At 36.6% G+C, this 15,454-nt stretch overlaps 1 long non-coding RNA gene across 2 annotated transcripts in view; it reads left to right on the plus strand.

The window, feature by feature from the left end:
* Positions 1 to 15,454, plus strand: part of LOC109278902 (uncharacterized) — a 199,571-nt gene that overhangs the window by 129,590 nt on the left and 54,527 nt on the right. For both annotated transcript variants that reach the window (XR_008423920.1, XR_008423922.1), the window contains 3 exons: positions 722 to 6,271; positions 7,210 to 7,373; positions 8,013 to 8,123. This is a non-coding gene — a long non-coding RNA (uncharacterized LOC109278902). The remainder of the gene's footprint in view (positions 1 to 721; positions 6,272 to 7,209; positions 7,374 to 8,012; positions 8,124 to 15,454) is intronic.

Below are 15,454 nucleotides of genomic sequence, written 5' to 3' on the forward strand. Positions count from 1 at the left end.
AAATCCCTGGGTATCAGGGAAGCATATGTGGCCTAGGAGAAGTAAGGAGAAATAAAAGTAAACTGTTTCTGTGACCAAAAGAGGAATTTTTAGAGAAGCCCATGAAGGCTGTAATTCATCATGAGACACCAAGCTGGGGTACCCAGGAAATTGTCTCATTGACCTCCAAGGTACATACAGTGTTTTTACCTTTCTGCAGTTCCCAAATATGTGCAATGCCATGTGGCTGGATTCCTATGGAAGTTGGTGAAAGGAACATTCCTAAGGAACATTCCTTAGCAATTGAAGGGTCTTTAGTGCCATCTGGTTTAACCTTCTTGCTTGGATGAGATCACAGCAGTTTGTCTGGGTTGTTGCACAAATACTCACTGCCCAAAGGAAAAGTGTGAGGGTAATATATGTGTTATTTTCCAGTATATTCTATATCACAAAGCTATATTTGGGTGTTATTATACCTCTTTCACAGATGAGAAAATTAAGGCTCAGTAAGGATAAGAAGCTTGAATACAATTCACTTACTGGTAGTTTGTAGGATTTGAACCCAGAAGGTTCTCACCTTTCCACTACGTCACACTATCCTCTAAGTACCGTAATTAATTATAACAACAACAATAGAAAATAGAAAAGAGGCTCTTTAAATAGAAAAGAGCCTAAAAACACTGATAAAGATGATAATCCATCCTGATTTTAAAACAATGACTTCTTTTTCTCTTGAATTAAGATTTGCTGCTTAAGTGCTGAACATGTTCAGACAAGAAGGAAGAAATTGTTCAAAAAGGAGATGGGAAGAAAAACAATTCTCTGAAGATGGAGGAGTATCCGTGTCAGGATGAAGAAATTGGCAAGTGGATAAATGTGACAAAACAGAAAAAGAGAAGGAAAGAAAATTCACTAGGGTAGGAGCTATGGAAAGGCCTGTGAGCCTACAAAATTAAGCTGTACCTTTACTGGAAGATACAAAATACTAGGCCAGGTGAAATCCTAATGATGCAAGAAACACATGCACATTGCTAAGTAGAATAACCACAGTTGTAACTCTTGGGAAATAACAATGGTTAATACCTTTTGAACTGGGGCTCCAGAAAAAGGTAAATTGACATGCTTATCCAGGAGCTGAGCAGTTTTCTGGGGGCATAAATCTCAGCCATAAATGAGACCTGCTTGGACTCATTAAACCCACTAATCATTAACTCCAGCTGGGAGGGAAGGAACAAAGGAGAAATTTGTTCCCAAACCATGTTCCAAAAGAAGGGAAAAAAGGCTCTGTGCTGAGTTAAGCTCAGGCAGTGTCATATGCTAAATCTTTGCTTTTGGAGAGTCTCAGGAAATCAACCTGGTAGACTTAGTTTAGCTTAAACTTTTCCAAAGATATTTGACCATGGTATACTTTTTCAGTAACATATACATTAAAGTATGGAACAAACTTTTTGTGAATGTATGATTCTTGAATATCTGGTAATGCTCATTGGCCTGTCAAGTGATTTGATATTTACAGAGGAAAAAAAAAGAAAGAAATACTTTTATTTGTACATATTTCACAGCTTTGAAATAGAAGATTCTTAGATTTTCAGAAATTCAGTTATTTTCTTATAATCTTGTGTGTGCTACACATACTATATCATCTGTTCATCCTGCCTTCGATTCAGTTATTAGAAAATAGATGGTTTTGGCTGAAGTATTTTCTAACCGCTTGCTTATTGCATAAGCTAAGTTCATGTTTTCTTTTTATAGTTGCTATGCATTTTAGCCCCAGTTGATGAAAATTGATAAAAATGTTGTACAATAGAATAAACACCATGATAAATATTGTAAAGGGAATGTATCTTCTCAAAAATAATAGTGTGGATATAGAACACAAATCTGCATTGTCTCAGAAAAGTAATCACTCGTAACATATTCACCTGAGTGGCCAAAAAAGAAAACTACATGTAAAAGGTACATTGAATATTCAGATGGATACACTGAGGTGCAATTTTATAGGATCTACGATCTATTTCTAGAATTCTGTCACATACAAACAAACTCCGTTTATTATGCTCTTTTCAAAGTGCTGACAAATCAGTCAATCAAATCGATCTAGATTCTTCTAAAATAGGAATCGGAATAAAATTATGTTTATTCAGAGAACTGCTGGGATCTCCAAGTTGTCACAGCACAGCAACCACAAACTTCGGGGCCAAGAAAGGGAAGGAAAAGGGGGAAAAAATTAATGAGCTGGAAAGCTGGAGAAACTCCAAAATCTTTGGGAAATAGAAAAAATTTACATGACATAGGAAATTCTTGAATCATGTTATTAAGTCAGGAAGACACAACATTTACTGTGGGATTTTTTTGATCCTACATTCCTCAAAAAAAGAAAAAGTACGTCGTGCTATTGCCAGAAAGATGATAAACTAGTGTAATTAAAGTTGAGAAAGAAAAGAAAATTTGCAGGTTACAATTTTTGAGTCAAGTAATATTGTAGAGCGTTGCCTAATATCAAGGATATATGATTTACAAAGTCAGTTCCCATCACACACTTACTAAATACTTAGCAATTTCAGTTGGACAAAACCAGTGATGTGCTCGCCATGAACACATTCTCTGCAAAGATGCAGTCCATTTGAGAAAGAAAAGTGCTCAATGACTGTCTCTGTTGGTCATCACTAAATATAATGCTAACAGAGAAATTAAAAAAATTGTTAATAATGATAATAAAAAAATTGTTCAAAAAAATGTTAATTGTTAATTGAGTTGTACTGCAGACTCGAAAAGGTGTTCTGAGATAGGCATGGGAGAGCATGTGCTACTTGTACAGGAAGGAATGGCCTTAGTGGGTAGATTGCTTTGAATGCCAGGAACCAACAGCTTTAGTCACAGAAAATGTTTGATTGGAAACAGTTTCTCTTTACAATTACAAAAACAACCACATTATTGTGAGCGTTCATTCTTCTTTTCAGTGTGTTTGATTGAACAGCTTGTATGAGACTGATTTTTTTTACTGGAGTCTTCCAGCTGTCGGTGAAAAACAGGTATACGCTCACCGGTTTTTAAAATAAAGATGATAAAAATATTTTTCTTGAAACATGTTATGGCCAATAATTTCAAGGTTTATTCAAATGATGATATGTTTGAATCTTGAAAAGGCTAAACTTAGTGCGTAAAAGCATGTAAATCATGACTGTCTTGCTGAATCAAAGTATTCCATGATTTAAAATAAGACTGTATTATAGAACATTTTGGCTCATACTATGAGTTTGATTCTTACTCAGTGCTTGATGATTTTCTTCTCTCATCAGAGAAAAAGATTGATAATGTGTCATGATTATGTTTTACATCAATATCTAAATGCTGCCACAAAATTACTTTCCAGGGCCAAATACAATGTAGCAAACAAAAGTCTATTTGCAAGAACCTTCCAAATTAAAACATTTTAATATGCTTTGGTTTTCAATTTATATTCTGGAGGCCCATTAAAGATAGTGTTTGATGTGGAGTTTCTTCATAATTTTTGGGTCAGTGTTTAACTTTTTAAAACTATGGAAGTTTACTGCCATTATGCTTGACTTATAAGACTAAAAATATAAATCAACTCAACCTGTACCTATTACTTAATCTGTACCTAATCTCCCTATTTATTTCTGGCATTATGTTGAGATCTTGGTGTAAGATTAGAAGTGATATTTTCCTTATGACTGATCAGAAATGAATGAAAATGCCAATTTCAACGTAGGCTTTATTTTTATAACTTAAAAAATCATAACGCTTAAAGTTTACCCAGAGTTAGTGATAGGGATTTTTGTTAAATAACTAGGACATGTGTTGTAGATAAAATGTTTGAGAAACCTTCGTGTAGAGGAGTATTTTGGAAAATGTTAGATGAGAAACTCAAGGGTTTGGAGACATGGAACACGGAAACCATTAACAAAGAAAATGGCATTGTTTCTTTCTTTTTTTTTCTTTTTTAAAGTAGGTGTCATGTACACTGCAGGGCTTGAACTCATGACCCTGAGATCAAGAGTCAAATGCTTAACCAACTGAGCCACCCAGGCACCTGATGCCATTGTTTCTAAAACCAAACTTGAATAAGACAAGAGGGAGTCTGATGTTCAAGTAATTCTATAAAACAGTTTTGTCCACAAGAACAGATATGACTGAAAAAAAAAAAACATACTGGAGAAATACCAGTGGTAATCAGGAAATTAGAAAGAACGAAGGGAAAAATGAACTTGGGTGCTGATTCTTGATTTGTTCATCCAGTTAATAATACAAAAATATTTTCTGAAGCTAGAGAGGTTAAGTAGCTAGTTGCTATGGAACTGAGTTAGGTGTCTGAGATAAGACTAGATCCCACGTCTGTTGGAATCATAACTTAGTCTCTGGACCTCTAGTGACTGCCATTGACTGTATAATACAACCAGCAAGGACTACTTTTTGAAGAAATATCATGAGTTGGATTTTATTTGAGTGAAATCAAGGGCCTGTGAAATATCTGCCCAGGATATCAATTGTGCGGTTGGACATAAAGGTGTGACATTCAGAGGAGCTGTCTGAGCTACAGGCTTCAGATTAGGTGTCACTGTATTATATACAAGTTGATACGACTTTACCTCAAACATTTTATCTGCAAAACTTGTACTTAGTCATTTAACAAGTGGAGGATTTAAATAGAAAAGAGCCTAAAAACACCTGATATTTAAAAGTTAGATAAAAATCCCAATATTGGCGGGTTAGATGGAAGAGAAGCAATTAGAGATGACCAAGAAGGAATGATGAGTCAGAAGCGAAGGAAACCAGTGGGGTGTGATGTCACAGGATTCAAAGGAAGAGAATGTATGTGAGGAGAAAGTCCACTATGTGGAAGTCTGCTGGGAAGTCAAGAAAAATAAGGAAAATCCCCAGAAGCTTTAATGCAGAGCAGTATTGTAGAGGTTTCCAAGTCAGTGGAGTATTTAAAAACAAAGCACTGAGCATGGGTCCTAAAAAGAAAGTATGAGTGCTGATTGCAAATTTAGACTCCTGATTCCAGCGGAAGTTGCCCATGGCATCTCAATATAGGCAGGTTTAAATGAGTTTGGGTTGTCAGTGGAAACTTTGGAGTTCTCCACTGAAGAGTGACTGGGGGAGTAAAGACACGCATGGTCTTTAGCATTGTAGATATCCAACATTTGTCTTTTGGTCCTACAAGCACAAGTTCAAATGAGGTTGATTTGCCCTTTGTGCCTCTTCTCTTTGGTTTCCTTTCACACATCAATCTCCTCTTCTGTCACTTTTCTCTTAGAGAGGGATGTGTGTGTGGGGGGGGAGGGCACAGTTCAGGGGAACATGGAATAATCTTAATGTTGAAATGTGGAATTAAGAAACGAGGTATATCCAAGCTATTCTGTGGGACAACATAACTGAATTTAAAAGCAAATCATGGGAGTCATTGTCCTAGATGAATAACACGCTTTATAATTTGATGAGGAGGGTATTTAATATTACGATAAAATTGTAAACAACCATGCCAAGTTCCGATTTCAAAAGGATGTTTAGTTATAGAAAAACAATTGCTACAGGGCCATTTCTGCAAAACTATTGTGTGGAAAATAGTAGTAAAAAAATCGCTCTTTTTGACCATTTTACTATAATATGTGAATAAGGATTTACTTAATGTTGTATTATATTTTATGAAATGAAGTTAATATTACAAATGGAAGAACTGGTTGGGGAAAAGGACCCTTCTAATTCATTAGGAAGTTTTTCTCTTTTTGTAAAAAAAAAAAAAAAAACAAAAACAGCTTTGCTTTTTCATCAATTCTTTTTGAAATATAGAACACCATAGAAACAATGGCATCTTCTATTAGGGGTACAGACTGGCAGATCATTTATTTTGTCTGATTTCTTAATTACTGAGCCTGCTGTATATGGTACCAAAATTTATAGACTTTGCCAGAGTCATTTTGTCGTTTTACCCAAGATTTGTATAATTTATTTTTGATGTGGTGGACATGATACTGCATTCAATTTTCTGTGCATCTATTTCCTAAAGTAACTTGAGTGTAATAAATAAGTATTTTGGTTTCAAAAGAAATAAATCCTGTTTAAATTTGTTTATTTAAAAAATGTGTTAATGTTTTTATTTATTTTTGAGAAAGAGAGAGAGAGAAAGCATGAGCCAGGGAGTGGCAGAAAGAGACGGAGACACAGAATCTGAGTTGTCAGCACAGAGCCTGACGCGGGACTGGGACCCATGAACTGTGAGATCATGACCTGGGCCGAAGTCCGACGCTTGACCAACTGAGCCACCCAGGTGCCCCAATTCTGGTTGCATTTAAATGGAAAGGCTAGTTGTTTTGAAGAATTCATTCATTGCTTTCCTTATTCAACAAATCTACACTTAGGACTTATTGTGAGCTAAGTCCTGCTCTGAAGTTAGGGGTAGATCAGAGAACAGAGCCAAGTTCCTGTTTTCAAGAAGCTTATATATCTACTAGGGAAGAAAGACACCAAATAAACAGAAAGATAATATATTGAATGGCAAAAAATAATATAAAGAAAAATTAGAGTGTTTGGAAATTGGAACTGATGAGAAGAACATGAGTTGGGCTCTCAAAAATGGTGATCATGGGAGCTTAACAATTATGGCCATAGCCAGAATGGTCCGGGAGAGACGTTGCTAGCTCTTCCTTAGACCCCATTGGCACTGGGACTCTGGAAGTTGGCTTCTGCCAGTGTGTGTACAAGTATACAAGTCTGCTTCTATACTTTGCTCCAGAGTCAGAGACTGGGCAGGGAATGGCAGAGTGTAGGTCGTGCACCCAGACCTGAACTTTGCAGAGAGATCATCTGCTCCCCTGCATCATTTCTAATGGAAATGTGACCCTGTCCACCCACCAATCTTGGGTTTTCCCTAGTTTGGGCATGTAATTATAAAATTCAGGATAAGTGAAGTTGAATTTTAGATAAATACTAGTTAATGTTTTAGTATAAGTATGCTCAAATTTAATTGAGTGCCCTGTAGTTGTTTTTGCTAATTCTGACAACTCTACCCCAAACAGGAAAAGTGTTGTTTGCTGACAGCCCCCAAAATGACAAAACACCCATTGAAATCCACTAAAGGTGAAGATTTAAGAAAGACTGATGCATAACACCAGACTCATAAAACAGTGTACTCAGTACTATAATTAGGAGTGATATACAAATCTGTGGGAGAGCATCTAAGAAAGCAACTTATTTTTTTCTGCCTAGGAGTTGGATGGAGAGTTTCACCAAGCCACAAATTTTTGAGCTGAGTTTTGAGCTGGATCTCAAGATGAGTAGGAATTTACCAAGGGAGGAAAAAAAAAAAAGGAGAGAGAAGAGAGTGCTTCACCAGCAGAGAAAGCAAGCAGCATGGACCACAGGGTCATCAAGTGAGCATCATCAATTTTGTGTGGTTTGCATGAAAGGGTTCTTGTGTATCAGAAGTGATTGGGGACAAGTGTGGAGAAGGGCTTTGTGTGAGATGGAGAAGGTGTCTTTTTTTTAATAAAAAATATATATATATTAATTTTTATTTATTTTTGAGACAGAGAGAGACAGAGAATGAACAGGGGAGGGGCAGAGAGAGAGGGAGACACAGAATCCAAAGTAGGCTCCAGGATCTGAGCTGTCAGCACAGAGTCTGATGCGAGGCTCAAACCCATGGGTCCTGAGATCATAACCTGAACTGAAGTCGGATGCTTAACCAACTGAGCCACCCAAGCACTCCCAAGAAGGGTCATACACACTAGAAAAAAGAGGGAGAAGAACTGAGTTTGGAAAGCTTGCTGTAGCTGCAGAGCTGCTATATATGACTTGACTTCGGTTTTATAGGTTTGGTTTTATGTATTTATATCTTGAGCCCCCAAGAGAAAAAAAAATACCTTAAGTTACTGAGTTATTATTACAAGGGTACTTGTTGGCTGGCAAGAGACTCTCCATGTTTGGTTTGTGGGGCTCTGGAAGGGGGACATAAAGCCAGTACAGATGGTAAGTCATGGAGGGAATTACGGTGTTGGGTGTCAGTACAGGTGAACACTGATGAGGCCACAACTGTGCTACTGGTCCATTGCACTGAGACGGCCATTAGCCCATCCGGTGAAACTGAATGTAAGACCAGAAAGGAACCTTGGAGGTGACAAGTGAGTGACGGTGCATTAGATGACTTTACGAGTGAGTAAATGTACAGACGTGCCTGGACTTTTCCTTCATCAGGGCATTTATCTCCTTTCCCTGTGCCACTCAAAGAAAAGGTGAAGCCTTGAAATTAAATCATAGATTTTCTTCAAAGGGAAAGTTTGTTATGGCCAAGTACATAGTAACTTTTTTATTACTATGAGAGTTTTGAATTCAGAGAACACAGACACCTATGGACTTGGGTAACTGTGTTTCTTCAGGATATGATATCGTAAGAGATTTTTGATTCGCTGTGCATGTCAAGACATGTTCATTTGTCGCCCAGTTGGCTCAAAGTCTTGAAGATGTGAATCAAATAGAAGTGAAATCTCAAAAATTTTTTTCTCGTGGCTTAAGGTAACTTTCACCCACTTCCGTTTTTGCTTCTTTGACCTGTTCATTTCATTGTTTTTTAAGGCACATCTCCGACATTTTGAGTCACATGAAGTTGGAAGACTTTTTTTTTTAAGTAATAAAAAACCAGCCTGGAGGGGGGAACAAACATGGAGGGAAATCACTCAGAAGTCACACTGTCCTAACACCTCTGGGCCACACAGCGAAGAGCAAAATCATTCCCCTGAAAATTGGTCAGGCTTTGTGCATCCAAGAAGGTTTGGGGGGATAGATGCAGAAGGGACCATCACATCATAGTGGGGGTGAAATGGGGGTGTGCTGGATCCCAAGCTGGCTCTTCACAAAACTTCTTCTCTAGGAGTGGAGTTCCTGGCCACCAGGCTCAGTTTTATACCCTTGATGAGGGTGTGCCTGCCCTGGGTAAAACTTTCATCATAGAGGTTGAGGGCAAGATTGTCAGCAGTGAGATAGGTATGGTTCTGTGATGTGGCATTTGTCTTGGAGATGTTCCTGGCTGCCTGGATCTTGTGTAGCGTGACATAGTCAGGGTTCTTGCTCACAGCATCTCCAGGGTGAGCAGGTTGGGGTTGAGGGTTCACACAAGGCCTGGTCTCAACCTGGCCCTGGCCCCATGCTTACTCCTCTAGCCCTTCTCTGGGCTGTCAGATCCTGCAAAACTTTTTGCTATATCAAATTAAATACTTTACTAACTTCACCTTAATTTTTTTTTTTTGCATATTCTATATCTTTGGCAGATATATATATATATATATATATATATATATATATATATATATATAATTTTACCTTTAGGAAGATACATACTATTAGAGAAAGAGAAAGCAGAGACAAAACAATTAATAGCATGATGGTTTTTAAAAAGTTGTTGAGAAACTGTACTTGACTGCTTGTAAATTTCATTATTTCTAAATCTGCCTCTGCCTCCCACATTAATGTGAATAATGGGAAGTTTCTGTAGAAAAATTCTGCATAGGCCCTCTAGTTATGCATGTAATAAATTAATATCACTGTGTTGTAGAAGATACATAAATGCATATACGCTTCTATAAACTAACAGAGCAAATTTGCATTTCTGGAATTCATTTTTTGTAAACAGTCAATAATTAGTGTTGAGCACAAATAATAGAAGGATATATGAACGAAGACCAACTTTGCCGAAGATTAGGAAGTGTGCATTGGGACAAGGGAAGATTAAATAGAGGTAAAACCAACAAACAAACAAAAAACAACCAACCAAACAAACGAAAAAACAAAGCAAGACAAAAACACCAAAACCTGAACATAGTGAGAGGAAATGTTGAGAAATATTTGGTCTAATATGACTTAGCTGGGTTTCTGGAAACACAGACTTTCTTCCAAAGGAGTAACCTGGGAAACCAGTGGATAAGTAGGGGAAATAGAGGACCATTTCGAGGAAGCCAGAGGGGTGCCAGAACTGCATTTTGGCCCAGTGCAAAGGATTGTAGCCATTACGTGACCAGAAAGGACTCTATTTTCTTCTTTCTTTCTTTCTTTCTTTCTTTCTTTCTTTCTCCTCTCTCTCTCTCTCTCCCTCCCTCCCTCCCTCCCTCCTTCCCTCCTTTCCTCCTTCTTTTTTCTTTCTCTGAAAACATGATTTCTAGAACCTCACAGACCCTGGAGCAGAGTGTTCTGGAGATTTAGAAGAGAGTTGGCTTATGTTAGATAAAACTGTTCATTTCTGTAATGTTCTCCAGTTTCATTGTGGAGACCGTGAATACCTTTTGGTTCACCTGTTCTTTGGTATTTAGCTTTGTATTCTTTGATGCTAATGCCAAATGATGTCTTCATCTTTTAATTAAATTTTCTAGTTGTTAGCTGTTCTTGTATAGACTTGCATCTGACTGTGTATTTAGCCACACTGTCAATAGATCAATAATTTTGTGTTTATGCAATTGATTACATCATTTACAAATATAACCACTTTTTCTCCTCAGTTCTAGTCTTTTATGTTTCTCATCTCTTTCTATTGTGCTAGTTATGGCCTCTAACTCAATATTGAATGGAAATAGTAATGACCAGTATTCTTGTACCATTCCTGACTTTATTATTACTTTCCAAATGTTTACTGGTGTAAGAACACTTAACAAGAGATATACTCTTTGAAATTAAAAAAAAAATTAACGTTTATTTATTTTTGAGAGAGACATCAGGTGGTGGAAGGGCAGAGAGAGACTCACACACACAGAGTCTGAAGCAGACTCCAGGCTCTGAGCTGTCAGTGCAGAGCCCGATGTGGGGCTTGAATCCATGAGCCATGAGATCATGACCTGAGCTGAAGTCGAAAGCTCAACCGACTGAGCCACCCAGGTGCCCCCACCCTCTGAAAATTTTAAATTGTATAGTACAATATCTTTGTTTAAATATTTACTTATTATTTGGGAGAGTGCAAGTGGAAGAGGGGCAGAGAGAGCAGGACAGAGGATCTGAAGCAGGCTCTGCGCTGACAGGCTGACAGCAGTTACCCAAAGTGGGGCTTGAACTCCTGAACCATGAGATCATGACCTGAGCTGAAGTCGGATGCTTAACCGACTGAGCCACCCAGATGCTCCTGGTACAGTATCTTTAAATACAGGGACAGTGTTGTATAACAGATCTCTGTAACTTACTCATGTTGCATAACCAAAACTTTTTGCCCATTGATTAATACCTCCTGTTTTCCTATCCTCTTGGCCCTGAGTGACCACCAAACTATTCCCTGATTCTATGAGTTTGACTATTTTAGATTCCTTGTATAAATGGAATCGTGCATTATTTGTCTTTCTGTGACAGGCTTATTTCATGTACCATAATGTCTTCAAAATTCATTCATATTGTTGCATATTGCACAGTTTCTTTCCTTCTGAAGGCTGAATAATATTCCATTATATGTATATATACGTTTTTAATTAATTCACCCATCCATGGGCATCTACTTGCTTCCTTATCTTGGCTATCGAACATGAGAATGCTACCTATCTCTTTGAGATCCTTATTCCAATGATTTTCGATAAATACCCAGAAGTGGGATTGTTGGATCATAATGATAGTTCTATTCATATTCTTTACATTTTTTTTAACATTTATGTATTTTTGAGGACAGAAAGAGACAGAGCACAAGCAGGAGAGGAGCAGAGAGAAAGGGAGACACAGAATCCAAAGCAGGCTCCAGGCTCTGAGCTGTCAACCCAGAGCCCAATGCAGGGCTTGAACTCACAAACTGCGAGATCATGACCTGAGTCAAAGTCGGATGCTTAACCAAGTGAGCCACCCAGGCACCCTATTTCTATTTTTATTCTTTAAAGGCACCACCATACTGTTTTTCATAGCAGCCGTACAATTTTGCATTCCCACCGACAGTGTACAGGGTTCCCATTTCCCCATATCCTTCTCCACACTTGTTGTCTTTTGTTGTTTTGATAATAATCACCCTGATAGGCAGAAAGTGAAATCTCACTGTGGTTTTCATTTGCCTCTTTTCATTTGGTTATTAACATTGACCATCTTTACATATACATGTCAGTTATTTGTATGTCTTTTTTGGAGAAATGTCTCTCTAAATCTTTAGCCCATTCACAAATTCTCAAAAATTTATTAGTGTATTTGTTGTTGAGTTCTCAGAGTTCCCTATATATTTTGGAAATACACCCCTTATCAGATAAACTGGTTTGGAAACATTTTGTCCCATTCTGTAGGTTGACTTTGTTGATTGTTTTCTTTGCAGAAGTATTTAGTTTGATATAGTCTGATTTTTCTATTTTTGGTTCTTTGGGTATGTGTTTAGCATCATATCCATGAAATCATCACCAGGACCCATGTCCTGAAGCTTCCCCCAATGTTTCCCTCTCTCTGTTTTATAGTTTGAGGTCTTAAGTTTAAGTTTTTAATCCATTTTGAGTTTTTGTTTTGTTTTTGTTTTTGTTTTTAGTTTTTTGGTATTGTGTGAAATGGGACTCCATTTTAATTCCTTTGCTTCTGGCTATTTAGTTTTCCCAACTCCATTCACTCAAGAGACTGTCCTTTCCCCATTGTATATTTTTGGCTGCTTTTTTGGAATGAATTTACCATATAACATAGGTTTACTTTTGAGCTGTTTATTCTGTTCCATTGATCTGTGTTTGTTTTTCTGCCAATACCATACTGTTTTGATTACTGTAGCTTTGTAATGATGGTTGAAGTCAGTCACTGTGATGCCTTCAGATTTGATCTTCTTGTTCAAGACTGACTGGCCTATTCACAGTCCTTTGTGGTTCCATATAAGCTTCAGAATTGGTTTTTCTATTTATGTAAAATGTGCCGTTGGGATTTTGATAAAGATTGCATTGAATCTGTAGATAGCTTTGGGTAGTATGGACTTCTTAATAATAGTATGTCTGACAATTCATAGATACAAGATGATTTTCTCTTTCTTTGTATCTTAATTTATGTCATCATTGCTTTGTAGTTTTTGACATGTTGGTCTTCACCTCCTCAGTTAAATTCATTCTTTTTGGTGCTCTTGTAAATAGGACTGTTTCCCTTATTTCCTTTATGGTAGTTCATTGTTTGTGTATAGAAATACAACTATTTGTGTATATTGATTTTGTATCCTGAAAGTTTACTAAATTTGTTTGTTACTTATAATAGTTTTTTACAGAGTCTTTAGTTTTCTATATAAGATTATGTCATCTGCAAACAAGGGCAATATTACTTTTTCCTTTCTAATTTGGATGCCTTTTATTTATTTTTCTTATCTACTTGGTCTGGCTGGATCTTCAATACTATATTGACTTGAAGTGGTGACACTGAGTATCCTTGCTTTGTGCTGGACTTAAAGGAAAGGCTTTCAGGTTTTCACTGTTGAGTATGATGTTAGCTGTGGACTTTGTATATATTGCCTTTATTATGCTGTGGTAATCCACTTCTGTTCCTAGTTTTTTGAAAGCTTTTATCATGAAAGGGTATTGAATTTGCCAAATGCTTCAATTTAGATGATTTATGTGATTTTTACCCTTTTTTCTAATATATGTGGTAAATCATATTAACTGACTTTCATATGTTGAAATCGTCATTACCTCTCAGGGATCATCCACTTGGTCATGGTGTAAGATTTCTTGAATGTGCTGTTTAATTCAGTTTCCTAGTATTATGTTGAGAATTTATGCAACTGTATTTATCATAGATATTGTCCTGTAGTTTTCTTTTCCTGTGGTGTCTTTGCTGGGTTTTTGTATTATGGTAATAAAATTCCTCAAAAATAAATCTGGAACCATTTTCTCCTTTTCACTTTTTTGGAGGAATTTGAGGATTGGGAATAATTTTTCTTTAAATGTTTGGTAGGATTCACTGGTGAGGCCATCTGGTCCTTGGCTTTTGTTTTGGGGGGGTTTAAATTATTCAGTCTCTTTACTAGTAAGTTGTTCAGATTTCCAATTTCTAAATGATTCACTCTTGGTAGGTTATGTCTCTAGGAATTTATTCATTTATAGTTTGTTGGCATAAAATTGTTCATACTAATCTTTTATGATCCTTTGTATTACTGTGGCATCAGTTGAATGTCTCCTCTTTCATTCATAATTAATTTTATTTGAGTCCTCTCTTTTTTTTCTTGGTAAGTATAGCTAAAGGTTTGTCTAGTTGGGTATGTTTTAAAAAAAACAGCACTGATTTCATTAATGTTTTCTATTATCTTTTTTGTCTCCATTTCATTTATTGGTAGTTTGATCTTTATTATTTCTTTCCTTTTACTAATTTTGGATTTCATTTGTTCTTTTTCTAATTCCTTGGGATGTAAAATTAGGTTGTTTATTTGAGCCTTATCTTTTTTTCTTAAGGTAGGCATTTATTGCTATGAACTTGACTTATAGAACTACTTTTGCTGCATCCCATAAGTTTCAGTATGTTGTATTTGCATTTAATTTCTCTGAGAATATTTTTGATTTCTCTTTTGATTTATTCTTTCACTCATTGGTTGTTCAGTATCATGTTATTTAATTTCCACATGTTTGTGACTTTTCTTTTCTTCTTATAATTGATTTTGTACCTTTGTGCTATGACAAGGAGATGAGCATCTTCCCCTGTGCCCTCCAAGCTGAGCCCTGAGTGGGTAGCCATGGTGAGTGCTTGCACACCTATTAAAACCTGCTACTTTTTTGCTAGACGTGGGGTTTTATGGAAACAAGCTTCATTGGCTTTCAAGAGCTAGGGATTTTAGAGGCCTTTGCCTTGGATGAGAGTCTTTGATGTTGAAGTATTAAATTTGAGGTCAAACCCTTTGCTTTTCAGACAGAAGCTCAGAGTTGAGAGTTACTTCCTGATTGTATGGCGTAGTGCCAGGAGTTGAGTTTATGGCGCACTCTGTCTCAGCTTTTCAAAACTGTTTCCCTGTGGATATTTTCTTATTTGCCTGTTGTGTGGGAACATTTCAGCTACTTTCTGGATTTTTTTCAGAAGAAGTTGCTTGGTGTGTCAGTGGTTGGAGAGGAGTTCAGGAGCCTTCTGAGCCACCATCTTGGTTGACCTATACACTTATATTTTAAATTGTTACATTTTTTTGATAAATTGAGGCCTTTTTCATCATGTAATGATCATCTCCATTCTTAATAGAACTGTTTATCTTAAAAGGTCCTTTATCTGACATTAAGATAGCTATTCTAGTTTTATTTTCATTAATATTTCTGAGATAAGTCATGTTCTACCATTTTCTCCCTATACTTCCATGTCCTTATGTTTTCAGTAAATTATAAGCATATACCTATAACTCCTTAACACTTAATTTTCTAATTTAGTATATTTATATAGATTGTCATTATTGATACGCTTGGGCCTATTTTTACTAACTTTACCAATTTATTAGTTGGTTCTTTCTTTGTCTGTTTCTTTTTAATTCTTTATTACTTTTATGATTTGAGTTGATATTTATACTGCTCTCCCAGTAAGGCAAGAA

This window comes from Panthera pardus, unplaced genomic scaffold, assembly GCF_024362965.1.
Source record: "Panthera pardus isolate Hobbes unplaced genomic scaffold, ASM2436296v1 HiC_scaffold_2, whole genome shotgun sequence".
Lineage (NCBI taxonomy): Eukaryota > Metazoa > Chordata > Mammalia > Carnivora > Felidae > Panthera > Panthera pardus.